Source organism: Giraffa tippelskirchi, chromosome 3, assembly GCF_054371585.1.
Source record: "Giraffa tippelskirchi isolate mGirTip1 chromosome 3, T2T-mGirTip1v1.2.pri, whole genome shotgun sequence".
NCBI lineage: Eukaryota > Metazoa > Chordata > Mammalia > Artiodactyla > Giraffidae > Giraffa > Giraffa tippelskirchi.
The window spans coordinates 3,736,323-3,763,498 of NC_137277.1; the positions used below are offsets into that span (position 1 = coordinate 3,736,323).

At 39.9% G+C, this 27,176-nt stretch overlaps 1 protein-coding gene across 3 annotated transcripts in view; it reads right to left on the reverse strand.

Annotated features, from left to right (window-relative positions):
- The window catches only part of LOC145543544 (uncharacterized), a 677,688-nt gene that overhangs the window by 422,544 nt on the left and 227,968 nt on the right, over window positions 1–27,176 (reverse strand). The gene's annotated exons all lie outside the window — the stretch shown is intronic.

Genomic DNA, 27,176 nt, shown 5'->3' on the forward strand with positions numbered 1-27,176 from the left:
AGTTGTGTCTGCTCTTTGTAACTCCATGGACTGCAGCACACCAGGCTTCACTGTCCTTCACTACCTCTTGGAATTTGCTCAGATTCTGTTGAGTCAGTGTTGTTGTCTAACCATTTCGTTCTCTGCAGCCCTCCCCTCCTTCTCCGGGTCTCTATCTTGTGTTTATCTGTGTAGCACAGCTGCTCATTTGTTTGGTGACAAATGGTCAGGTGATTAGATCCATCCAAGAAGGACTGCCTGTGGTGTCCTCCTTAGCAAATTTACAATATTCCTTAGCAGAACAATGGCTTGAAGGAAACTCTCAATGGAAAACTTGGTTTATTTTATTTAGTATTCCACATTTTCAAATTTAATTGAACATGGAAACTTTTTTTTTTTCCATGCAGGTAAAAATTACTAACATTTCTGAGATTGAATGTTTTAAATAACATACTTTGGGAAACATTTGACTTCACTCCTCGTTGTTATTGTTGTTATTCAGTCGGCAAGTCATGTCCAGGTCTTTGAGACCCCATGGACTGCAGCACACCAGGCTTCCCTGTCCTTCACTATCTCCTAGAGTTTGTTCAAATTCATGTCCATTGAGTTGGTGATGCCATCTAACCATCTCATCCTCTGTCACCCTCTTCTCCTTTTGCCTTCTATCTTTTCCAGTCCTTCACTATCTCCTAGAGTTTGTTCAAATTCATGTCCATTGAGTTGGTGATGCCATCTAACCATCTCATCCTCTGTCACCCTCTTCTCCTTTTGCCTTCTATCTTTTCCAGTCCTTCACTATCTCCTAGAGTTTGTTCAAATTCATGTCCATTGAGTTGGTGATGCCATCTAACCATCTCATCCTCTGTCACCCTCTTCTCCTTTTGCCTTCTATCTTTTCCAGTCCTTCACTATCTCCTAGAGTTTGTTCAAATTCATGTCCATTGAGTTGGTGATGCCATCTAACCATCTCATCCTCTGTCACCCTCTTCTCCTTTTGCCTTCTATCTTTTCCAGTATTAGAGTATTTTCCAGTGAGTCGGCTCTTCGCATCAGGTGGCCAAAATATTGGAGTTTCAGCTTCAGCATCAGTTATTCCAGTAAATATTCGGGTTGATTTCCTTTAGGATTGACTAGTTTGATTGGCCAAGGGACTCTCAAGAGTCTTCTCCGGCACCACAGTTAGAAAGCATCAACTCTTCAGCACTCAGTTGGACTATTTCTTCCCAAACTCCTTTATGTCTAGCCTTGTATTCCTCAAGATCCAGTTCAATACCACCTCTTTTATGAAGACTTTAGATCAATATTCCTTGATATGTGAGACACAGTACTAATAACAGTCATAGATTCCCAATCCATTCAATTCAATTTAGCCAAAGTCTATTATGAAGCACCATCTTGTTGCCAGACACCAATGTTAGGAAGTAAATTATGTGATGCCTTACATGAAGGTGCTGTGATAGTGACATGCAAAGTATTGTGAAAATCTGGTTGATTTGAGTTGGGAATTGGGGGTGGGGCCTCATGTAAAGCTAGAGAGAGAGAAAGATGGCCTCTGAGCTTCTCAATATAACCGAACCTTAGACAATGATCCTCATTTGACAATGAACTATGGTTAATCTCTATTCCCATATCAAGTGCAAAGGTTACCTTATATCCTGGCTGTGCTTCATGAGACAAGACCCTGGGTCACCATTACCTGTTAAGAGTTCCTCATCGGGTTGAAAACTATTATTAAATAACTCTTCAGTTACTTATTCTTCAGACTGTGAAAGCCCAGTTCTTTTCCCTTTTTTCAGAGCTCTGATTTTCTAAGCCTTGAATCATCATTCTGCTTCTCTGAACCCCCTCTGAAGCCTCATGTCCTCTGGGCTTGTCACTTGTACCGTTGGTTGCCATGCTGTGCACACAGAAGAAGAATGTCACAGACAACAGTGCAACGTGGTAAAAGGTCTGGTTCAGTTAAGAACCCAGCTCACAAATACTTATTCAGAATCTCCCAACCCTGTAGTGCAAAACTTGGCTGTGGATCAGATGTGTTTTAATGGCCTGTTCATAAAGCATTACATGGGGGTGATGATTTTTTAAACATTCTTCTGGGTGTAATATTAAACTACAGAAACCTCCGAATAAGTACATCCACACAGCTCCAGATATTTAAGAGTTATTCATGATTTCTACTATTTATTTGCTTAAGTAAATATGACATATTAAAAATATTTAAGGCATATACTTGTATATATAAATGTGTGTTTGTATGTGTGTAACACATATATACTATACTAAATACGTATTAAATATCTAGTTAAATAAAATTAAATGAAGCATATAATAGTTGTTCTTTTTTTTACCCTGGTTTAACTTTTGGGGCTATTTTTTCGGGTTCTATAATGGCATATTTCCTACTACTACATAGAGAAGGCCAGTAGAATACATCCTTAATAGGGTAAACATCTGTAAATCGGTCAAATTTTTAACTTACAAATTTGTGGCACAATAGGAAAAGGAACGCTCACTGACAGAGAAATAAGAATCAGACTAAAAACAGATTTCTTAAAATTCACAACACAAGTCAGAAATCAGTGAAATGTTCAGATAATAGTGCTTTGAGAAACTGTCAAATTAGAATAGTGTACTTAAGCTAATTGATCTTCAAAAAATAAGGATGAAACAAAAATTTTTATAAAAAAACAAAGGTTCCGTTAATATACCAAATTTGAAAATAAACTTCAAGGAGAAGAAAATATGTCTAGGAGGCAATTCAATATGTAAAAACAAATAGTAAGGGAAAAAGTGGTTAATATATATTAAGTTGAAATAAGCAATAATGTTAACATTACATTAACACGAAAAAAGTGATTCTTATATGTAAAATCTAAAAGAATAAAACAAACGAATGGATATTACAAAACAGAAACAGGCTCAGAGATACAGAGAACAAACTAGCAGGAAGAGCGAAGGCGGGAAGGGGTACAGGATTAAGAGACAAACTACCGCGTGTAAAATAAATTAGCTGCAAGGACACAGTGCACAGCCAGGGAAATGTAGCCGTTGTTTTGTAGAAACTTTAATGGGGTGTAATCTATGAAGATATTCAATCACTATGCCATAAGCCTGAAATATAATATTGTAAACCAACTATACTTCAATAAAACAAATAAACAAAACAAAATAATTGATTTTTAAAGGACACTACTTCCATGCAGAGAATTGATAGCATCTACATTGAAGGAAGGTGGTTAAAAATAGGTTTAAGATAGCATTAATTAAACTTTATACTTGAATAATCAAACACATATGATAAAATTTCAGGAGTAATCTCTGAAAGAGTTGTAATATAAAGCTTAATTCTAAATCTGGTTTAAAATTTTTTAATGTTGTACTTTAGACCTATTTAAATATTCATGATACAATTTCCAGAATAACCTCGATGAAGGGAGAAATAGGTTTTCTTCAAACCCAAGGCCTCTAGGTACTCTGATGACCTAGAGGGGTGGGATGGGGGAGGTGAGAGAGGCTCAAGAGGGTGGGGACAGATGCATAATTATGGCTGGTTCACGGTGTTGTACTGCAGAAACCAACACAATGTTGTAAGGCAATTTTCCTCCAATTAAAAAAAACATGGTGGAATTATTTTTAAAATCTGGAAAAACAAGAAGAAAAATAAACCTCAACAACTCAAAAAACTTTAATCAATCCTAAAAAATACAAGAAAGGAGATTTTCAAAAAGGATAGATAGAAATTCTAAAGCTATACCACCATAAAGGAGCCCAATGACACTGACAGTGTAAATGGAATAAACTTGCCATTTAAAAAACCTGATCTAATTGTACTTTAAAACACCCCAGTTTATAGATATATATTTAGAGTATACCAACCCTAATCCTTATGCTGCTCCTAAGATGCTCTTCTATAGCATAAAGACACTGAATTTTTTTTTTTTTACAAATAAAGGAATTATAAAAAAGATATACTCAAGATACACTAACCAAAAGGCAGCTGATATTTCCATGTAAATATCATGCAAAAGATAAGTAAAAGCAGAAGCGTTACCAGAAACAGTTACTATACAATGAATAATAAATAGTTCAATTCATCAATAAGAGAAAAATAAATTAAACCTGTATTCATCTACTGATTCAGCCCTAGGAGGTATAAATAAAAAATAGATAGAACTGCAAAGAGGAATGACAAAATTCATAATAACAATGGGAGGTTTCAACACACATATCTCAAGGGTAAGTGACAAATAGAAAAAAAATTAGATCTATAGATTATTTACCAACACAACTAACAAACTTGATTTAATGGACATACATGAATTATATATCTAACCATTGCAGAATGCAACTTTTTGTGAGCGCACATCTAAACTTTAGGAAGCATAAATATATGTTAGTAGGCCATCATTTAAGGCTCAGTCAATTTCATAAAATATAATAAGTACCATACTGGCCATGTTTTTGGTAAATACAAAACTATGTAAAAAGTCAAGAAAATGTAAATTTACATATTTAGTATTTAAAAATGAACTTCTAAGGAAGTGTATTTTTTCTGGGGGGTGGGGGGTGGGTGCTCCAAAATCATTGCAGATGGTGACTGCAGCCATGAAATTAAAAGATGCTTGCTCCTTGGAAAAAAAGCTATGACCAACCTAGACAGCATATGAAAAAGCAGAGACAATACTTTGCCAACAAATGTCAGTCTAGTCAAAGTTATGGTTTTTTCAGTAGCCATGCGTGGATGTGAGAGTTGGACTATAAAGAAGCCTGAGTGCTGAAGAATTGATGCTTTCAAACTATGGTATTGGAGAAGACTCTTGAGAGTCCCTTGGACTGCAAGGAGATCCAACCAGTCAATCCTAAAGGAAATCAACCCTGAATATTCATTGGAAGGACTGACGCTGAAGCTGAAACTCCAATACTTTGGCCACCTGATGTGAAGAACTGACTCATTTGAAAAGACCCTGATGCTGGGAAAGATTGAAGGTGGGAGGCGAAGGGGACGACCGAGGATGAGATGGTTGGACGGCATCACCAACTTGATGAACATGAGTTTGAGCAAGCTCCAGGAGTTGGTGATGGACAGGGAAGCCTGGTGTGATGCAGTCCATGAGGTCACAAAGAGTCAGACACGACTGTGCGACTGAACTGAAGAAAATGTAATGGAAATTTGAAATAGAATTATTGAATAAAAAATACTATGTATCAACAATTATGAGGTGTATAAGATAATGGAGCTTCATGGGAGATTCACAGTTTTAGCAAAAAGAGAGGGGATAATTATGAACTAAGCATCCATCATTCCAAGTTAGAAAAATAATAACATAATCCTTAAAATATAACACAAAGGAAATAATAAAGATAAGAGCTTTAAATTAGCATAATAAAAATAAAAATTAATAAGGAAATCAGCAAAGCCAAAAATTGATTGTTTGGAAAAACTGGCAAAAAAACGTCTCTCAAGATCAAAAATAATGACTAGGAATAGAAATGGCACATTAATATAGGTAAACAGAGACTTTCTTTAAAAGGTCATTTAAAAATTTTTTGATCAATTAATTTGAGAATTAGAATAGATAATTTTACAGATTTAAGTACTCAAAAAGAATATCCTAAAAATCCCTATTAGTATGCTTTACAAAAGAGAAATGCACACATTTAAAATATTCCCACAAAGAAAATACCAGGGCATCGGGGCTGACAATTTTTCCAAAATTTTAAGTGCAAGATTATTCCAATCTCATTCAAAATTTCCAGCGAATGGCAGAGTCTATGTCCCAACTCATCCTTTGAAGCCAGTATAATTTTGGTATGAAACCCACATAAAAAGAGCAGAAGGGGGAGGAAAAGGAAAAGCTCATTTATTCGTGAACATGGATGAAAAATTCCAAAGACTACACCATCAAACTAAACTGAATTGTATGCTGTATACAATGGATTTCACCATGAGCAAACTGATTTGGTTCAGGAACTCAAGGGATATTTAACTATCTGAAATCCGTAGACTCACCACACTGCACATCACTTATTCAAAGAACCGAGACAGAGACCAAAGCAGCTGCCTAGAAACTTGCATCCATTCACTGAACTGAAACTTACATGAGAAAAATTAAATCGTAACTGTCCCTCACTGGAAAAAAAAAAAGACATATTAAATGAGATACAGCATATACAGGGCAGCAACTGACAGATGGAAAATGATCTACGGAGAGGAAAAAATAGTATTCTTTTAACTACTTTATGTTATGTCCAATGTTTCACTCCTCCCCACTGTTCACCAAACCTCTTGGGTTCATGGAATCAGGGATGTGGAAAAATAGAGTATTTTTTAAGCGATCTACAGTTTAGATAATTTAGATGCTTTTAACTGTCTTTACTATGAGGCTTTGAGAGGGACAGGGCAGACAGATAAAACAAACTGGGAAGTTATTGCCAAGTGAGAAGGTGAATCAGGGAGGCTAAATTTTGATACCTGGATGAGCCCAAACAGTGAAACAAACAAGTCACTCAAATAAACTGTATATTACAACTGAATTGTTCCAGACCAGACTGATGGAATCAGAAAGAGTTTTGAGCCCTGAGTTTAAATGCACATTGCTTTTTTTACTGTACTGTATATAAATCATAGCAACACTTCTCAGTGTCACTTCATATTTCTGAATATTTTCTCTAGGCCCCTCTGCTAATGCCTGGAATCTCTCCATTCAGAGCTGGAGTCATAAGCAGATTTGGCCGGTCGATACCAAGGCAACTGTCTGTATGGTTTCTTTCCACTGTATCACAGGATGCCAGCACACAGCTTAGGAAACAGTCAGGAAAGTGAAGCCTGTTTCTTGAGGGGCTGATTAAGCAAGACAAAGTCAATTAACATCTGATTCCTCACAGGTTTCTGCAAGCAAATTGTTGCAATTACCCAAAACCAGTGAGCAAATTGTGAGATAATTAAAGGGGGCAGTCATGGCTCCGCTGGCACGGCCCTGCCACGGTGCTGTCAGAAACTCCGGGTAAGACTGATTAGAGAGCAACCTGAAACAAGCAAATTTTGCAGCAGGAAAGTTCTCCTCTGTAATAACAGTGTTTATATTAAGAGACAACTCCTCGGTATTTCATTTAATTTTTAGTACCTTTCCGGTGTAACGTGTTTATCTTCAGTTTACACTGTTGTTTTTTTTTTTAACGGTTTATTGCTTTCATTTAAATATAAAATAAATGCAACATCTTTACAAAGTGTGTTCAGTCTATATGTTGTCACAGCCAGGACATTTTACAACTCTGCGGAATAAAAGATAGACTTCACTGTTACTGTTTATAGTCTGTAATAGGCAACATAAAAACAAAGTCCACATTAGTTATGTAGACAGCATACCTTTATGAGCCTGTTAAACTTTGTTTTCACAGGCTACTTAGTCATTTCAAAATACAGCCTAAATAAACTACCCGTATATTTACTGTGTTTGTCACCAAGAATGAAGATTTGATCTCATTATGTAGGTGGTCATTAATGCAGAGTTGCAGAAAGTCATCATATTTATGCAAGAAGCTACCAGACACCAACATGGAATGGACCAGCAGATACGATGAGACAAGACTCTCTCTTAAAGTGGTCAAAGTGGCAATTTTAATGCCACAATATCAGCTTCCAGAGCAGATAGAAATCAGGCTTTTCTAGCTGACATGTTTTGGACAAAAAAAATTGTAGTGTAGTACTTATAAGAACTTGTAAGAAATTCTGTCTCTATCTTGAAAGGGGAGGGTGTTGTAACTTGCTCGTTTGATTTTAGATTTTGGCACTTTCAGGATAATTTAAATGAAATTCACGGTCCCTGGCTTTTGTTGTTGTTCAGTTGCTCAGCCGTGTCAGACTCTTTGTGACCCCATGGACCGCAGCCCGCCAGGCTCCTCTGTCCATGGGATTTCCCAGGCAAGAACACTGGAGTGGGTTGCCATTTCCTTCTCCAGGCGATCTTCCCAGCCTAGGGATTGAACTCACAGCTCCGGCATTGGCAGGCTGGTTCTTTACCACTGAGCCACCTGGGAAGCCTCTCCCTGGTTTTCAGAAGAATATAAAATTAGCAAAACATGCTTGTAAGAGTATGATACTGAGAATGGTGAGTAATCAGAAGGGTGTATCATATGGAGAACAGTTTCAAAGTAATATGATTATTTAGGGTTGAGGAAACAAGTCAGTTGGGTTCAGACATTTAAAGAATGATGAGGTGTCTTACACTTTGTTCTGTTGGTCTCCTGTCTGAAGGGATCTTGCCTCATGATAATGTGTGCATTACAGGACCACATTCTCATTTATGGCATCTTTTATTTAATTTTTATGCTACGATTTTCATTTAAGTATGCATCTTAAACAATTAAATGTAATTTGATTATACATTGAGTAAAAAGAAATTAATATTTGTTTTGTGCGTACTGAGAACAAGACATTCTAGTGAATGTTTGACATTCACTTAACTGACTCGATGTATACAGGTATCCTATGTAGCCACAATAGTTAATTACATTGCTTTCATTAGAAAAATGAGGTGTACAATATTTAACTAATTTTCCCAAAGGCACATGGTTAGCAAATGATGGAAACCAAGATTCAAACTAGTTTCCTAATGGCATATCTTTGTTTTTCATTATACTAGCATGTACCAATGTTTATACTATATATTTTTTAAAAAATTATTTGTTAAATAAGTATTTATCAAGTACCTATTTTACATCAGTTATGGGGAATATGTCAATGACACAAAGTCAAACAGAATCTCGGAAGCAAACTTTATAAGGACTAGACAGGCGGCAAGAGTGGGAAAGAATCGGCCTGCCAATGCAGGAGACACAAGAGACTTGGGTTTGACCCCTGGGTCAGGAAGATTCCCCTGGAAGAGGAGACGACAACCCACTCCAGTATTCTTGTCCGGAAAATTCCACGGACAGAAGAGCCTGGCAGGCCACGGTCCGTGGGGCCGCAAGGAGTCTGATGCAACCGAGTGACTGGGCATGCACAGACAGTGACCGGGACAAGGGCACAGCTGTGAAGGAGGGGAGCTGACCGTGTGGGCACAGACAGTGACCGGGACAAGGGCACAGCTGTGAAGGAGGGGAGCTGACCGTGCGGGTGTGGAGAAGCAGAGTGTTCCAGGCAGAGGGAAGAGTGGTTCGGCGGCCACTGGTAACAGAGGGCTAAACTTTAAAAAATATATATATATTTATCTGCACCACGTCTTAGCTATGGCGTGTGGGATCTAGTTCCCTGACCAGGGATCGAACCCTGGCCCCCTGCATTGGGAGCACGGAGTCAGAGCCACTAGACCACCACGGAAGCCCCAGGGCTAAACATTTAAGAGAAACAACTGGGAGGCCAAAATAATAAAGCATTTGAATTTGAAAATGGAAATCTATGTGGCTGAAATAGAACCTATATGGACATCCTTTATAAGACTTACGTCTTTTTATAAGAGACACTATTGTATCCACTTAAGAACTGACACTTTGATTGAACACCTACTATGAACTACTGCATGAGACGAATTAGTGGAAACAACTTGTATGTTCACGTAATTTACCAATAACCATAACCAAGCCGAGTGTATCCCAAATTTATATACATATATACACATGAATATTAGGAGTTCTATATATGCAGCAATTGCATAAATGTATTAAAAGAGAAAATCTCTCCATATATGTTTAAAATAATCACAAATTTAAAAACCCACTTAACATGTGTAATAAATGTGATAAAAATCAGTGGTTGACTGGAACTCTCTTGGGGGTCCAGGGCTTAAGAATCCGCCTGGCAATGCGGGGGACTTGGGTGTGATTCCTGGCTGGGGAACAAAGACCCCACAGGGCAGCTAAGCCTGAGTGCCAAAACTACTGAGCCATCCTGCCACAACTGAGACCTGATGCAGTCAAAAAAAATTAATTAAGTAATGGTATATTTAAAAAAATCGATAGATGATAAAATTCTTAACTGTAAATGGAAGAATTCCCATAGTCAGAAAAGAGGAATATCATTCCATCGTTACACCAATTGTTCCAGAAGTTCCAGTCAATGCAGTAAGACAGCCAACTAAAACAGGGAGACTAACTATCACTATTTGCAACCAAAATATTCAATATCTAGAAAAACACATGCAAATCAAGTGAATAATCATTAGAAATCAAAAGGGAATTGTATAGGCAGTGTTCCACCCCAATACACACAGATGCCAAGTAATTATCTTATATATGGCAGGAATGATCAGTTCTAAAATATGATATCTAATGTCTAAAAACTACAAATATTTATGGGAAGTTAAGCAAGGAGTAAAATAAGGACATACTCTTAAATGAGAACACTCCACGATGTCTTTTACAAAAGTAAATTTATAAATATTTGTTAGGTATGATTGAAATCCAATATGGTATTATTTTAATTGGTAAAATGGTTCTGGAGTTCATTGAGAAATGGTAATAATTTGAGTACAGATAACAAAAGAATGGAAATGGGGCAAGGGTAATAAAAAGCAAAACTACAAAAATAAAACCATGTGATATACCCACCTCCCAGAGTAATGGAAATAAAAGCAAAAACAAGCAAACGGGACCTAATTAAACTTAAAAGCTTTTGCACAATGAAGAAACCATAAGCAAGGTGAAAAGACAGCCTTCAGATGGGAGAAAATAATAGCAAATGAAGCAACTGACAATTAATCTCAAAAATATACAAGCAGCTCATGCAGCTCAATACCAGAAAAATAAACGACCCAATCAAAAAATGGGCCAAAGAACTAAACAGACATTTCTCCAAAGAAGACACAGATGGCAACAAACACATGAAAAGAGGCTCAACATCACTCATTATCAGAGAAATGCAAATCAAAACCACAATGAGGTACCATCTCATGCCGATCAGAATGGCTGCTATCCAAAAGTCTACGAACAACAAATGCTGGAGAGAGTGTGGAGAAAAGGGAACCCTCTTACACTGTTGGTGGGAATGCAAACTAGTACAGCCACTATGGAGAACAGTGTGGAGATCACTTAAAAAACTGGAAATAGAACTGCCATATGACCCAGCAATCCCACTGCTGGGCATACACACCAAGGGAACCAGAACTGAAAGAGACACGTGTACCCCAATGTTCATTGCAGCACTGTTTACAATAGCCAGGACATGGAAGCAACATAGATGTCCATCAGCAGACGAATGGATAAGAAAGCTGTGGTACATGTATATACAATGGAATATTACTCAGCTATTAAAAAGAATGCATTTGAATCAGTTCTAATGAGGTGGATGAAACTGGAGCCTATTATACAGAGTGAAGTAAGTCAGAAAGAAAAACGCCAATACAGTATATTAATGTGTACATATGGAATTTCGAAAGATGGTAATGATGACCCTATATGCGAGACAGAAAAAGAGACAGAGATAGAGAACAGACTTTTGGACTCTGTGGGAGAAGGTGAGGGTGAGATGAGTTGAGAGAACAGGATTGAAACATGGATATTACCATATGTGAAATGGATCACCAGTCTAGGTTCGATGCATGAGGCAGGGTGCTCAGGGCTGGTGCACTGGGATGACCCTGAGGGATGGGGTGGAGAGGGAGGTGGGAGGGGGGTTCAGGATGGGGGACACATGTACACCCGTGGCTGATTCATGTCAATGTATGGCAAAAACCACCACAATACTGTAAAGTAATTAGCCTCCAATTAAAACAAACAAATTAAAAAACAAACAAACAAACATGTGGTATAACCAAAGAAGAGGGAAAAATTGGACCAACAGGAAACCTGAAAGCAGAGAGATGTGTGTATTTCACTGAGGAGTAAAGTTAAAATGTCTGATCCTCCTAGAAAGAACAGACTCATCTACAAAAGCCTCCTGTCCTTTCCAGCTCGCCAGACTGCTGGCCCCAAGCTCCGAGCTCACTGGCAGGATCACTGGTCATCACTGCTGAGGATCTCACTCTCCCACTGGGGCCAACAAGGGTGAATTCAAACAATGGGTCATCGCACAGGAAAAAATAGAAGCGACATGGAACATATGCAGAAAGAGAAAAACAAGCCCAAGTTAGCTTTTGTTGTGAAATTTTGCGTGAACAGTGCTGTTTGATTAACTACTAAAGGTTTTCGCTTTCCAAATGCCACCCTGGATCCATCAGATCCACTAGAAACCTAAGGTCTTCCCCACAGTAAGGACTCCTGTATCACAGAGGCTTTCAGGAAGCCCTAATTCAGGAAGCAGGTGAACCAGACTATTGTTCCTTCAAACGAGTCATATTAGCCTGAGGCGTCCACGGACCAGCTAGTGCAGCGGCCCCAGCGGGAGCCTTCCTGCTCCCCCATCACAGGGACTCTACCTGCGTTCTCCCGCTACAGGGGCTACCTAACACAGATGACCCCCGGAGACGCCTGCATGATTCTATTTGCATCGAGAGAAATTCTAAAGCTGTCACCTTTGTCTTGTTTAAACTTAGTATTCCTACACAATACAAAAAATAAAAATAAAAAGGAAGCACACATACACATGTACGCTTACGTTTTTGTTGTTTAGTCGCTAAGTCATGTCTGACTCTCTGTGACCCCGTGGACTGTAGCCCGCCGGGCTCCTCTGTCCATGGGATTCTCCAGGCAAGAATGCTGGAGCGGGTTGCCATTTCCTCCTCCAGGGAATCTTCCCAACCCAGGGATCAAACCTGGGTCTCTTGCATTGCAGGCAGATTCTTTACCACTGAGCTCCCAGGGAAGCACAATATATACATGTATGTGTGTATGTGTGTGTGTATACACACACACACACACGTAAACATATATGCACTATATACATATGCCTAATGCATATACCCACATATACAAACACACAGATATGCATACAATATAAGCACACATATTACATATAGGTGTGTGTGTATCTATATGTATGTACACATGCTACAAATATATGTATGCATATAGAGCACACACACATGACACACACACTTTATATACATACATATATTTAAGATAATTCTCTGACATCTGTCTTGAGTCAAAAGTTTAACATAGTATTTAGAGCTTTCAAAACAAATTTTCCAATTTTTCTTCAGAAAGTTGATGCCACATGTTCATTAGGTTTAGAGGTTGGAGAATAGAGAGAAAAATGCCCTTTTCTAGGAAAACTGTCCCTTCCTTAGATAGCTCTTAAAATACTCAAGCTGGATGTGGGGATGGAATAAAATGCAATGTAATCAATGGATTTGATCTGTTTTAAAATGTTCCTCTGAAAGGTGAATTGTAAGCCCAAAGTAAATCTAACTGTAAGTGTAATAACTACTCAAGTAGTAAACAGACACAATTTCTACAACACAAACAAAATACAAACCGAGAATAGCTTTGGTCCTCAAATTGCCTGAGTGCTACATTTTTTTCTCGTAAAGATCTTTTCCATTTTTTAAAATTGTACAATAATGATTAGACGCACAACTCAGAAGGAGGTTGGAAGAATGTGACTTCAAGCAAAGGCTCATGAGAGGCGTCCTGGTTTCTGCTACCCTTTGTGTACAGCCTAGACAGCCAACCATTTTGTTAAAAATGCACGTTGATAGAGGTCAAGACAGGATGAACTGGCTGACCCAAAGAATATAGGATTCAACGATCGGTCCACTGATATTGAACAGAGCTGTCAATAAAAGTCCCCTCCGGCTCACAGCCACCCCCCGGCTCCTGGAAGTCCTTCTGTGGCCAGGACACGGATCCACCACGTGGCTGACCGAGAAGGAAGCGGGGTGCCTGCCTGTGATTTCTGTTACTGCTGGGCTGGGTCTGCCGCCACTGGTTCTGGCCACAGCATCACGTTCCCCCTTTACGTATTTCTAAACCACTTTGGCTCTGAGTATGTTTCACCTTAATGCTCTGGCCAGCTCGGTAGAATATATAAGCTCCATCAAGGTGATCCAAAAAGGTGGCCTCCCCAAGATCCTCTCTTGCAGGGCCTCTAGCAAAACTGCCTTGTCACCAAGCAGACGGATGAAACCAGCGTGTTACTAAGAAGGAAAGAAACCCGTCCAACTTCTAATAAGCTTATGATTCATCCTCTGACGGCTCACAGGCCTTTCTGGACAACAGCGATTGGCCATCTGGTCTCACTGGGGATGATAAATTCAGCCATAAACATGACTCCTGGTCCTCTGTCCCTCTAAATCCCAGTCACAAATATCGTGAGTCAGACGTCCCCACCTACCAGCACGAGGGGCGCTGAGCTCAGACGGTCCTTTGACGAAGCCCATGCCACCCAACTTCAGTTATGCCTGGGCTACATTTCTTCTGGAGGCACTACAGGATTTTTTTTTTTTTAGCACACCACACACACACACACACACACACACACACACACAATTTTTTTTTTTAGAAGCCAGAGGAATCCAGCCAAATAGACTACGTTAAGCAGTGGGTTCCATTTCAGGTGTTGACAGTGTCTAATAAATCCAGGCCTCCCTAACATTTACAGGAACGTTATAAAATGAGTGAAATGGCATGAGCTGGTTGCCAGGCCAACCAGACAAACACAATAAATAGGCAGCAGTGACAGGAGTAAGTTACACCATCTCTCCGGTCTGAAATATATCACTTTACATTAGTCTCTGACCACTTTGAAAGCTCTTTGTTTTATATTTTTTAAAATGCTCTTTTACAGCATAGATTACTATTAAATCTTTTCAGATGAGGAAATTTCTTTTTTTTTTTTCCCCTTCCCCAAACTTGCCTAGCTCTAGAAAGTGAACATTTATTTTTATTTTAACTCTAATTAAAAAATAAATACAAGTCTTAAGAACAATGTTAAGGCTCAAATCCTTAAGGTCCCTTCTGGCAGATTAAAAAGAAAAAAAAAAAAGATTTCTCTAGACTAGAAAGAAAATAAACAATAACAGTAGTTAGTATACTTGGTTGGTTTAAAATGTTCTGTTAAAATGGCAGCACTTTGTGATGCTATTTAACTCTTTAAAAGTCAGTCTGCACTCTGAAGTACTTTCTCTCCTAATGTCTCCTAATATGTTTTTCTATAAGCATAGAGTTTAGAACATCATAATTTATCATTGTAGCTGGTAGGATCTTAGAAATCATCAGACAACTCCTTTATTTGACAGAAAAAAGAAATGGATTAAGGCTTTCATATAATTATTTAAAATAATGACATCTTATTTCTGATGATTATACTACACAAAAGTATTTATATTCTTTTAGCCAATTTCACATAAGTAAAGCAACTCTATCTCACTTTGTTTTTCTTTCATTAGAGGCTTTGAGCAGCAAATGAAAGTTGAATAATTTAGAATTTGCCATAGAAATGAAAGAAAACTACTATACATGAAAAACTTATATAAATACCGTTTGTGTGAAAGTCGCTCAGTCGTGTCCGACTCTTTGCGACCCCATAGACTATACAGTGCATGGGATTCTCCAGGCCAGAACACTGGAGTGGGGAGCCGTTCCCTTCTCCAGGGGATCTTCCCAACCCAGGAATAGAACCCAGGTCTCCCACATTGCAGGCGGATTCTTTACCAGCTGAGCCACCAGGGAAGCTCAAGAATACTGGAGTGGGTAGCCTATCTCTTCTCCAGGGGATCTTCCTGACCCAGGAATTTAACTGGGGTCTCTTGCATTGCAGGCAGATTCCTTACCAGCTGAGCTACAAGGGAAGCCCATATAAATACTTTAATACTCAGTTTAACCAAATTTGCTAGAACCATACAAAACACACAAAACAGCCAGATTATCAACTCTCCTTACAACAGGCACACTGTTGTGTAGGGCGACTGACTGCACAGTCTTCCTGACACCTTTCATGTTTGAGCCCTGAAAGTCTGTGTCTCAGAAACCCCTCAGGTCGGTAGATTTGATCACCTGCTTACGATGGTAACTAATTTTACTTTCATTGTTTTATAGTACATTTAACAAGAACTTATTTGTAAATTACTCTGAGGATAATTTTACCCTTACCTAAAAACATTAAAGTGAAGTCACTCAGTCGTGTCGGACTCTTTGCGACCCCTTGGACTGTAGCCTACCAGGTTCCCCTCCATCCATGGGATTTTCCAGGCAAGAGTAATGGAGTGGGTGGCCATTGCCTTCTCCATAGGATCTTCCCAACCCAGGGACTGAACCCACGCCTTCCACATTGTAGGCAGACGCTTTACCATCTGTGCTACCAGGGAAGCTCCTGATAATGGCTCTTTTGTTTCTAATTGATTCCAAACAATCCACGTTTGAACTCTATTTCCACAGCTGCAACAGCGGGTTTGGTAGGAAAGACTCTCGATTTAGTTAACTCACATCATGTCAAGTTTTAAATTGTAGCTCTTTCACAGGCAAACCTGTACTGCTGATGGTGAAGGAAAAACCAGCCCAGGTTCCTGTTAACTGGCTCATTATTCCTTTACTAGCACTACCAGGACCTGTTTTAAAGAAAACAATGCAGCTGTTTAGGAAAACTGGAGGTTGGCAGAGGAAGATACGGTTAGACACCAGAACTTGGTCACCAAGTAGCGTCAAGTCTAAAGTTGCAATGTTTCTTAGAAATGGTACCCTGTAATGCTTTGACATTTCCAAAATGGACTGATATAGTTTTTATAAATAGCACAGAATTTATTCTATTGACTGAAGAAAAAGGCACAATTCTTGCTTTCTGTGGGCAGACCAGTAAGTCAACTCTATAGATATCTCTTTAATAATTTCCCATTTTGTAATTCTATACTATTTGTGTCTATACAAAGCTTGACATTTAATAAGCTTGAGAAGATTAAAATTTTCTGTTCCTTTCTGTTAAGTCATAAATGCATGCAGATTAGTTATGTTAACAGTCCACTTCTTCGTCCCTGGCTGTTCCCATCACATTCTTTGCCATATGATTTTGAAGTTCTCTTCTCTAAACAGCTAGGGTCCTGGTTCTTAACCTCTGACACTGGGACATGCTTCAGTCTACAGAACGGGAATGAAGGTGCACCAGCTCCCAGCCAGGCATAAGCATCATGTGCCTTTCCCTTCCTCAGTCCTGATTCTCTCCTTGTGCCGTGGAGACTCACGAGGACTTAGGCTGCTTGAGAGTGAGAAACAGGCTCCGCTGCCATCTTAGTCCCAGCACAGCCATCAGACTCCAGAGAGCTGAGTGGTCCCGTCTGAGACAAAGGAACTGCACAGCTGAGCACAGTCTGACTCAGCAGCTAACTCCTAGAGTCATGATTTTTAAAATGCTTACTGTTTTAATCTATCTGTGATGTGATTTGTTATGTAGTATTATTGTGACAACAGAAATAACTCGTAGAAAACAGGAAGCAAAGGTACTCTATTACCTCCTACCCCCATCGAAATACATAGACTGTAAAAAAGAAAAAAAAATTAAAAAACTGCAAAAAGGGTTTTGGGGTCAATATCTCCTCTAACCACCATGTTAGAGTTTGAAATGCAGTCTTACTGAATCTCATACTCCAAGCCACTCTAAGAAATAAATAAATAAATAAAATTTTAAAATAATAAAAATAATTTTTAAAATCACACATGCATACACCCACAAAAATAAAAAGGCCTAACACCCTCTGAGAAATTTCCATTTCAATAGCATATACTTCTATCATATTGTATTGGTAAAACACAATGGTGAACCTCTAGAGTTCAAAAATATGGGAAGAGAGTTTGAAGATGCAATTGGCACATTCGGGGAAATTTTAGAATATGGCAACTATCTGCCAGAGCTAGAGCTACTGAGTTGGTTCCTCCATATCTTATTCCCGGAGCTCTGCCCATGCACAGCATGGGGTCTGCTTCTGGAGATGCTGACTTATTTAAGCACAGGTATTGGAGACCTGGGCTTCCCCTGTGGCTCAGCTGGTAAAGAATCCGCCTGCAATGAGGGATACCTGGGTTTGATCCCTGGGTTGGGAAGATCCCCTGGAGAAGGGAAAGGCTACCCACTCCAGTATTCCGGCCTGGAGAATTCCATGGACTGTATAGTCCACGGGGTCGTAAAGAGTCAAACACGACTGAGTGACTTGCACGCATTGGAGACCTGCTCCAAAAGGCACCACTTCCACACTTGGGCAACTGTAATTTCCAACCTGTCACTAACTGTCAGCTCTCTCGTTTGATCTTATTCCATGTCCGGTACCCACTGAATAGCGATTTAGAACTTAAGTTTCCAGATCTTCATTATTATTTGAAGTTTGGCACACATTAAATGTTTAAGTGAATACAACAGTTACAGGAAGATAGAAAGAGATGGTTAAATGCTCCATGAGAAGAGATCACTTGATGTATTATAACAATTAAGATAATGATAACTATAATGGTAAAACATAGAAATAATGCTAAAAATACAGTTCAGAAGGAAGATGCAGTATTTTCTATTTTAAACAAGTCTGAAGAGAAACCTGACAATCTATGAAAAATAGACTCTCCTTGGGTCCAACAAGCAAGACTGTCTCTTGTTACCATGACCCCTCTGACATCATTCTTGCCACATCTTATGGCCATTTGCACTGCACAGCTTCAAATTCCCTCAAATTATGTAAAACAGACCTTCTGTTGACCAACCACGGTCACTCCCATTCTTGAAACCTACCCTCAGAAAATAAACAGTAACGAATGGGAATTGGAAGCGGTAAGAAAGAAAAAAGTGGTAAGGAAAGACAATATTGAATGTCACGGACTGCTCTGAAATACCAGAAGCCTTATTTTCTGATGCCACATTTGACAATACTGCGCTTGAATGGTAAAAGACATAAATGGTGAGCTGCCTAAAACATGTAGCTACAGAAGCTGCTAAATAATCCACCTTTGGGTGGCTGTCTGCTGCTGAGGAGCGCTGCCTTCGTGCATGAACCCATCCTTGTGTTTTGCTCAGGTTCACGGCCACGTGTGGCTTCCCTCAGCTGCCCTTCCCAGCTCTCACTCCCCGTGCTGTTTGGAAGTCTCTGAGGAAGGGTGGAGTGAGGCCCATCACCCCTGCTCTCTTGCCATTTTTAGCCGCCTGCAACCTTTCCTGGCTGCCACGGTTTATAGACTTGGGTTCAGTGGCCTTGCCAAATAACGAGCGTCTGGCTCATGAACCCTGAGGTGGACTCCTATTAAATGGAAACGTGTCCACTCCACCATGTGAAAGCAAAGAAGGGGCTCAAAATGGCAATGTGTGAAAAGTCAAGGTTAATGGAGTGCAAGATTTTTACAAGGGAACCGCCACCCTGCAATGACTAATTAAACTGAGTGAGGTCCAGATGGCAAGCATCTTTAAAGATGCCAATTATAGATTCGCATGTTTTTGCGTGACACTGTTTTCCTAGAAAGATTAGGTAGGAATGACGGCTGGCTTTTACTGTGAGACACCCTTTTCTTCCGTCAGAGACCTGGCCCATGTCTGCCCTTGGCTGCCTATATGTACACGATGGATGTTAACCTCATAATATACCTCGGGCAGAGAACAGACACCATGCAGGTCCAAATGTTTGTGGCCAACCCAGAAAAAGAGAGTGGACCTCTGGTGAGGAATCAAATTTCCCACCTCTGTATTACCACACTTGGGCACAGTTAGGACTGGCTTGGCTTCCAACGATTTAATTAAAAAATACTTGTTGGATGTGCCTGAGTCCTGGTAAGTTCCATCATCAGAGCCACCTCCTATAGGAAGGGTCCTGAACTGGTACAAGAACACAAAAGATAGGGAGGAAAACAAAACTCCTGACAAGATGCAATCAGGCTGAACAAGGGTGATGGTTTAAGCTTATGAGGTACGGGACAAGTTAGAATGAGCTGGACTCGAATTCTTCCACTTTGGAATTTAGAAAAGACTAAATCTGTGCTGCTCCTACTTTCCCCATGTGTCCCACTCTCTGCCTCCCCTGACTGTGTCCACAACAACAGTGTAAAAATTCAAAAGTAAAAATAATAAAATGAAAAACAACAAATAATAATAATAACATTTTAAAAAGAGCAGACAAATCTAACTTTTTCTCCTATTGAGGCTTGTACTTACGCAATATTTCTCAATCTGAAAGTGTTAGTCACTCAGTCCTGTCTGACTCTTTGCAATCCCGTGGACTACAGCCTGCCAGGCTCCTCTGTCCAGAGGATTTCCCAGGCAAGGATACTGGAGTGGGGAGCGATTCACTTCTCCAGGGGATCTTTCCAAGTCCAGGGATCGAACCCGGGTCTGCTTTGCAGGCAGATTCTTTACCATCCCAGCCACCAAATCTATTCTTTGCTTAACAGTCCTGCGCAGGCTGATTCTACGTACATTATTAAAGTAGCCTATGTTCAAAACACCTTAACAAACTCCAGACTAAGCCGAATAAAGATTTCTTTGCTCCAACACTTATCAGTTCCTTTATTGCACCGCGATGCACTGTGAGATTCAGGAAAGGAATGAGGCTTTGTATACTTGCCCCACCACAAATACACACGTCTACACAGCAAGTGCTTCCAGAATCTAAATGTTGAGATTTTTAAAATGTTTGTCAATGTGCATCGAGTGTGGCACTAAACAATTAAAGCCTCTAGGAGGAGGGAAAATGAGAAAATCTGATATTTGGGAGCATTAATCTGGCTAAGGGAATTAGGATTTCCCAAAGGGACAGATCAAGGAAATCGTTGTAATGTCTGCTTGGTTTCTCAACATAATCCTTATACAAGATCAAGAGGGAGGCACGGATACGAGTCATTCAAGTGCAAACCGAGTGGGTTTGTGGCAACTTCTATGTGCTAGGAGTCAAGAAACAGGTCAAAGATAATTCTGAGGTTTCAAGACTGAAGAAAAAATATATTAATCAAATAGGGGCAGGTGCACTGGAGAGAAACTCAGTTTTGTATTTGTGGAATTTGCAAGAACGAAAGATTCGCTTGGTGTTGTGTTGATAAAATGGAGAGTGAGCCTGGCAACGATAATGCGTGATTCTCTGAGGAAGAAATTGTAAGGCTTTTGATGTCAGTGATAGACTTATAGAGCTATACTGTATGATAAGAAGTCAGGTAATAAAATGACAGCTGAAACAGCCTTGAAGGGGCTAAGGGGAGAGTTGATATTGTGTCACCTGACAGAATCAGACACAGAAGTTAAGGGGTATGTGTCTGTGTGTGTGTGTGCGCACGCACGTGCACACACTTGTGTGTATGAATAACTGCCGGAGAGATAAAGGAAACTTGGAAATGAGCTGACTTTCACGGGTGTTACTTGTAGCAATTTGGGTTGATATTAATGAGCACGTGTTAAATCCAAGAAATATAGAAAAAAACCATATGTCTTCAAAAGAATCTTATTAAGCAGACACCACCCTCCCCTTGACTAAACATCTTACTGAGGCATAATATACGTACCTTACTATTTACACATTTTAAAGGTAAAATTCAATGACTTTTAGCAAATTTCCTATGCTGTGCAAACCATCGCCACAACCTCTTTTAAAGCATTTCTTCATCTCAGTAAAATCCTTTGTGCTCGTGTCTAAGCAACCAATAGTCTACTTTCTTTCACTAGACATTTTTGCAGGTACTATTTTATCTTCGTTTTACATCTGAGGAAAATCTTACTTTATCTCTTTTTTAGTTGTAAATAAAATGGGCCCAATTGGTATGCCATATAAGAAATAGGATGTCTTTGAAAATCATTGGTAAACAATGCCACCAAAGAAATAGAGGTTGCTGGAAGGAGTATCAGTTATCTGCAGCGTGGGAGACATTTCTTGCAATAAGTTACTATTTTCCATGTTCAAAAAAAGCAGAGAACTAAAGTTATGTTTCAGCATAAGAAGCAAGATCTGACAAGAAACCTGGTATGGGGAAGAAAATCAATGTTTTACTCCGAGCCGAGTTTTCAAACACCACCAGCCTGGCTGGCTTGGTGAGTCCGCGGAAGACAGGATTTGGCATTCATGGGGAGAAACCCTGATAGGTGATTGCTTTGCACAGCCAGCCAGTGCGGTCAGCCAGGTATGTGAATTTGGCCCACCGTTGGCAAAGGGGGCAGAAATGGACCACATGAAAACTGGCACTCAGAGCAATTGCATCTGGAAGGCGAGCTTTCCAGGCTGCTGACGGCTCAAAATGTCAAATTGTTTGAAAAAGCAAACCCTGTGACATAACAGATGCACACAATGAAGTTTTCAAGATGTTTCCAGCAGAACAGTGTGCAGCAGCTGGCATAACCCACCTCTTCCCCGGCCCCCAAAATCCGCCCCAATATCCAAAAAAGAGAAGCAAAAGAAAAGGAAATTTTGAGACTTAGGTAAAGCTGTTGAAAAACCAACTCCACTGACTGGATTTTTTCCCTGCTCTTCCATTCACACAGTAATAATTGGATATTCTCTGTTAAACTCAACCCTTCTAAAATATCCCAGTCTTCCGCATTTGGTAAGTGGTGCATTCCTATACTCTGAAAAAAAAGAATAGTCTAAATAATTTATATGTATTGAGAGATTAAACCTCATGAATATTACAAAGATAGAGCTCAGACAAAAGCAGAGAAGTCTATCCTAAATTATCTTATGAATGGAACATTCCTTCAATCGTTGATAATTGAGGCTGTAAAATAGCAATTGGACATTTGAGATAAAGAGAAAATTCGTAAGAAGAGATGGTAAACCTTTCAGGGATTTTTAAAATAGTTCAGTTATACAAAGCATAAAGTGAAATTGGTAGTTGCTCAGTCGTGTCAGACTCTTTGTTACCTTATGGACTGTAGCCCACCAGGGTCCTCTGTCCGTGGAATTCTCCAGGTAAGAATACTGGGGTGGTTAGCCATTCCCTTCTCCAGGGAGTCTTCCCAACCCAGGGATGGAACCTAGGTCTCCTGCATTGTAGGCAGATTCTTTACCATCTGAGCCACCAGGGAAGCCCACAAAATGTAAAGGTGAGCTCTTATTCTCTCAGAAGATACTGTATTTGTGGTTCACTGGAAGGTTGTTTCAGAGAAGGCAATGGCACCCCACTCCAGGACTCTTGCCTGAAAAATCCCATGGACGGAGAAGCCTGGTAGGCTACAGTCCATGGGGTCGCTAAGAGTCGGACACGACTGAAAGACATCACTTTCACTTTTCCCTTCATGCACTGGAGAAGGAAATGGCAACCCACTCCAATATTCTTGCCTGGAGAATCCCAGGGATGGCGGAGCCTGGTGGGCTGCCGTCTATGGGGTCGCACAGAGTCGGACACGACTGAAGCGACTTAGCAGCAGCAGCAGCAGCAGCAGGAAGGTTGTTCGGTTTCAAATGTAGTTTCTTTATTCTACTCATCCTTAAAAAATGTGATGAGTGTAATTAGCTCATGGGCACACGTTTTCAAGGCCCAGTGCAATAGGAAGTCTCCCCAGCTTCTATCTGGCAAATGCCTTCTAGCTTCTGAAAGTTCCCTTCATCATTCAGCTCAATGCCTCGTGTTCCGTTGTCTTTCTGAGGCACGGTATTACCACTCTGGGATCAAGTCTATCAGCCATGAAGCTCTTTTCCTTCTCACACCTTCTCACTTTTCTTCTGTGTTTATATAAATGATTGATAAAACTAAAGTCCAAGGAATATGAGCATGGGCCCTTTAAAAATGCCATTGGCGTTAGGCATTTTCATTTCCCAATCTTCTCATTCATGTAAAGAAGCCAGTTGTTGCTTTGTTGTCATTTAGTTGCTAAATTGTGTCCAACTCATTTGTGACCCCATGGACTGTGGCGTGCCAGGCCCTATGGGATTCTCCAGGCAAGAATACTGGAGTGGGTTGCCTTTTCCTCGTCCTGGGGAATCTTCCCTCATCCAGGCTCCATGGGATTCTCCAGGCAAGATTACTGGAGTGGACTGCCTTTTCTTCGTCCAGGGGGTCTTCCCAACCCAGGGATTCAACCCGCATCTCCTGCGTTTCCTGCATTGGCACACAGATTCTTTACCCCTGAGCCACCAGGGAAGCCCAAAGAATGCAAAGATCTAGACATAGCAAGGAAATTACACGGAATCTCTCTCTGCTCTATATTCATCTTTCCCATGCTTTTTGGAGGCATTTTAAAAAATAAGACTTTCAGAATAGCTGTTTCAGGTTCACTGCAGGATTGAAGGGAAGGTTCAGAGGCTCCAGACATTTCTACCCACTATGCGCATGGCCTCTCCTGCCAGCAACATCTCCCATCAGAGTGGGACATCAACTGCCGACTCTACATTGACACATCATAATCACCCAAAGCCCATAGTTTACATCATGGTTCACACTTAGTCTTGCATATTCTGTTTCTGGTCAAAAGTTGAAAGACTTGTTCCCATCATTACAGTATCAGATGGAGCATTTTCACTGCCCTAAAGATCCTCTTTATAGATGGGGAAACAATAGAAACCACGAGAGACTTTATTTTTCTGGGCTCCAAAATCACTGCAGATGGTGACTGCAGCCATGAAATTAAAAGATGCTTGCTCCTTGGAAGAAAAGCTATGACCAATGTAGACAGCATGTTAAAAAAGCAGAGAGATTACTTTGCCAACAAAGGTCCATTTAGTCAAAGCTATAGTTTTTCCTGTAGTCACGTATGGATGTGAGAGTTGGACTATAAAGAAGCTGAGCACCAAAGAATTGATGCTTTTGAACTGTGGTATTGGAGAAGACTCTTGAGAGTCCCTTGGACTGCAAGGAGATCCAACCAGTCCATCCGAAAGGAAATCAGTCCTGATTATTCACTGGAAGGACTGATGCTGAAGCTGAAACTCCAATACTTTGGCCACCTCATGCAAAGAACTGGCTCACTGGAAAAGACCCTGATGCTGGGAAAGATTGAAGGTGGGAGGAGAAGGGGATGACAGAGAATGAGATGGTTGGATGGCATCACCGATGCGATGGACATGAGCTTGAGTAAGCTCCAGGAGTTAGTGATGGACAGGAGGTCTGCACAGGACCCTCCCATTTAGACTCAGGGCACAGAGAGAACAGCTCACACTGCGTGGTTTCACTGAGGTGATAATCCTGGTACGTGGCTCGGTTTCCCCACCTGCTTCCGGTCTTCCCCTGATCCACTAAGTACTTCCTCATCACTTTCTTCCATTTCAAGAACAAGGGGGAAACTATAGCGCTTGATGTGCACCTGCGTGTTGTGGGTACCCAACAGGCCAAACAGGAGAAGAAATAAACACCTTATTGTAGTCAACCTGGACGCGGTCCCAGAAGATGTCTAAAAGCTTTTGTCTGCAGAAAACTGAACTCTCGTGGCTGATAAGAATGACTGGATGTCAAAGGCATAATAAGAAATGAAGCTCTTTAAAAACAAACTGCAAACACCATAAAATCGTATTGTTTTCAACTTCCCTGTGTAGTGGCTTTGTTATGCGTGTACATGACAGCAGACGTCCAACGGAAGACAGGAATCTTCTAAGCTTGTCTTGTGTTTATACACGACTTCCGGAATTAAGGTTGCACACGTGACTTTTTTATTCATCCAGCATAACAGAGCAGGTAACTCTGAGAGACTAGGAGAGTGGGAGGTTTGAACGCGTGCTCCATTCGGTTGTTTTTCTTCATCTTAAGATAGCTGCGTTTTCAGAAAAACAAGTCTACACTTTTCACCTTGCGTTTATAATTTTCTCATGGCTATTTTTCAAGCTCTTAATTCATTAATTTGCTTTTTTTGCGTTATTTTTTTTACTAGAGACACATGGCAAGACAGTGCTATATCAGAGAATTAAATTTGTTTTCTTTTAAATAAAGGATTCATGTATGGAAATATTAAAGCAAAACTAGGATGGAAGACCTAAAATATGTGTGTGACCTAGGGTCATAAGATTACCATGACCATCACGATTTATTTTACTCCAAGCAGATTATAGGATGGAAATCATAAAATTGTTATCATTTCTTATTCAAATTAATAATAAAGATTAAAAAAGCAAGTTTACTGTTTGAATTTTCATTTACCAGTTACTCAAAATCTTGTCCAGAGTAAAACGAAAAGTATCGAAGTGTCTGGTCGGGCCCCCGATTATTAATACTCAGCATCTACGGGATCTCATTTTCTCTAAGGAAACAAGAAATGCTTCCATTCATAGAGAAAGACCAGTTTCACTTTAAGCATGACTATTGATGTCCATGGCAAGTCTGCTGACTGAAAAGAAAGTGTTTATTGATTCAACCTTTCCATAACCCTCTACTAAAGTAAACATGTCTGAGACAACTAAGCAAAACATCAGAGTTCACTCAACTGCCTTGTGGCCCTCTTTGCTTAAAGAACTTGGTGTGGGCCACTGGTCTAGCCAAGGTCCCAGCAGCACAAATGAGCTACATTCTGTACAGTAGTTAATCCTCCCTACCTTCAGCTGTCTCACTCATCACCATGGGGACCTTCTCTAGAGTACTCCCTAGGTCTTGTCTATCTTCAGGTAATTGCTGGTGGCTAAAAGTTTAGTATCATCCTTACTATCATAAACACTGTTGCAGTGAGTGTAATTTTCATCTCGTTATAAACTGATATAAGCATCGTCTCTGAGGAGCTGGGGCAGTAAGTCTGCACACTTTCGTCAACTTCGGGAAACTTCACTTTGTTTACAATGGAGTACTTGCGCACCATTCATGACCTTCAGGCCTCATTCAAACAAGAATTTTGTATTTTCAGCGTCCCAAATCCCCAACTGAACATCATCTCAATCTTTACTGAGCTTCAGATTTTACTCAACATTCAGAAAAGAGTGAAATATCTTTACATTCTGTGATATAACTTTCATAGTTTAAGCATCATTAAGGCAAAAACAGTTAAAGATATACACATTTGAGAAATATTATATTTGCATTTATACTTCATTTGCTCATACAACAAACATTACTGTTCATCTACTCTGTGTGAAGTACCATACCAGGTGCAAAAAAATACAATGATAAATAAACATATTCTCAAAGACTCATAGGCAAGCTCCCCAGGAGAGAACAGTAAAGATGGTATCATGCTGATTACATATGAAAATAGCAATCAGGAAAAAAAACTGGATAATTTTTTGATGTGTGTGTATTTTGTTAAAGAAAGATGTGGTTTTGAGTTTTTCTTTCTTATGGTGATTTTTAGTTTCCATTGTTTCCAAAAGCCACTTTAAAGTACAACTATTAGATTATGCCACCCTTACAGAATATGGTTTCTTTTTCTCTTCTATAGCAGTAAAACCATGTACTCAATTAAAGATATATAAAGCTATATAAAGCTACAAAGATATATATATATATATATTTTAAAGAAAGTCTTAGGACAT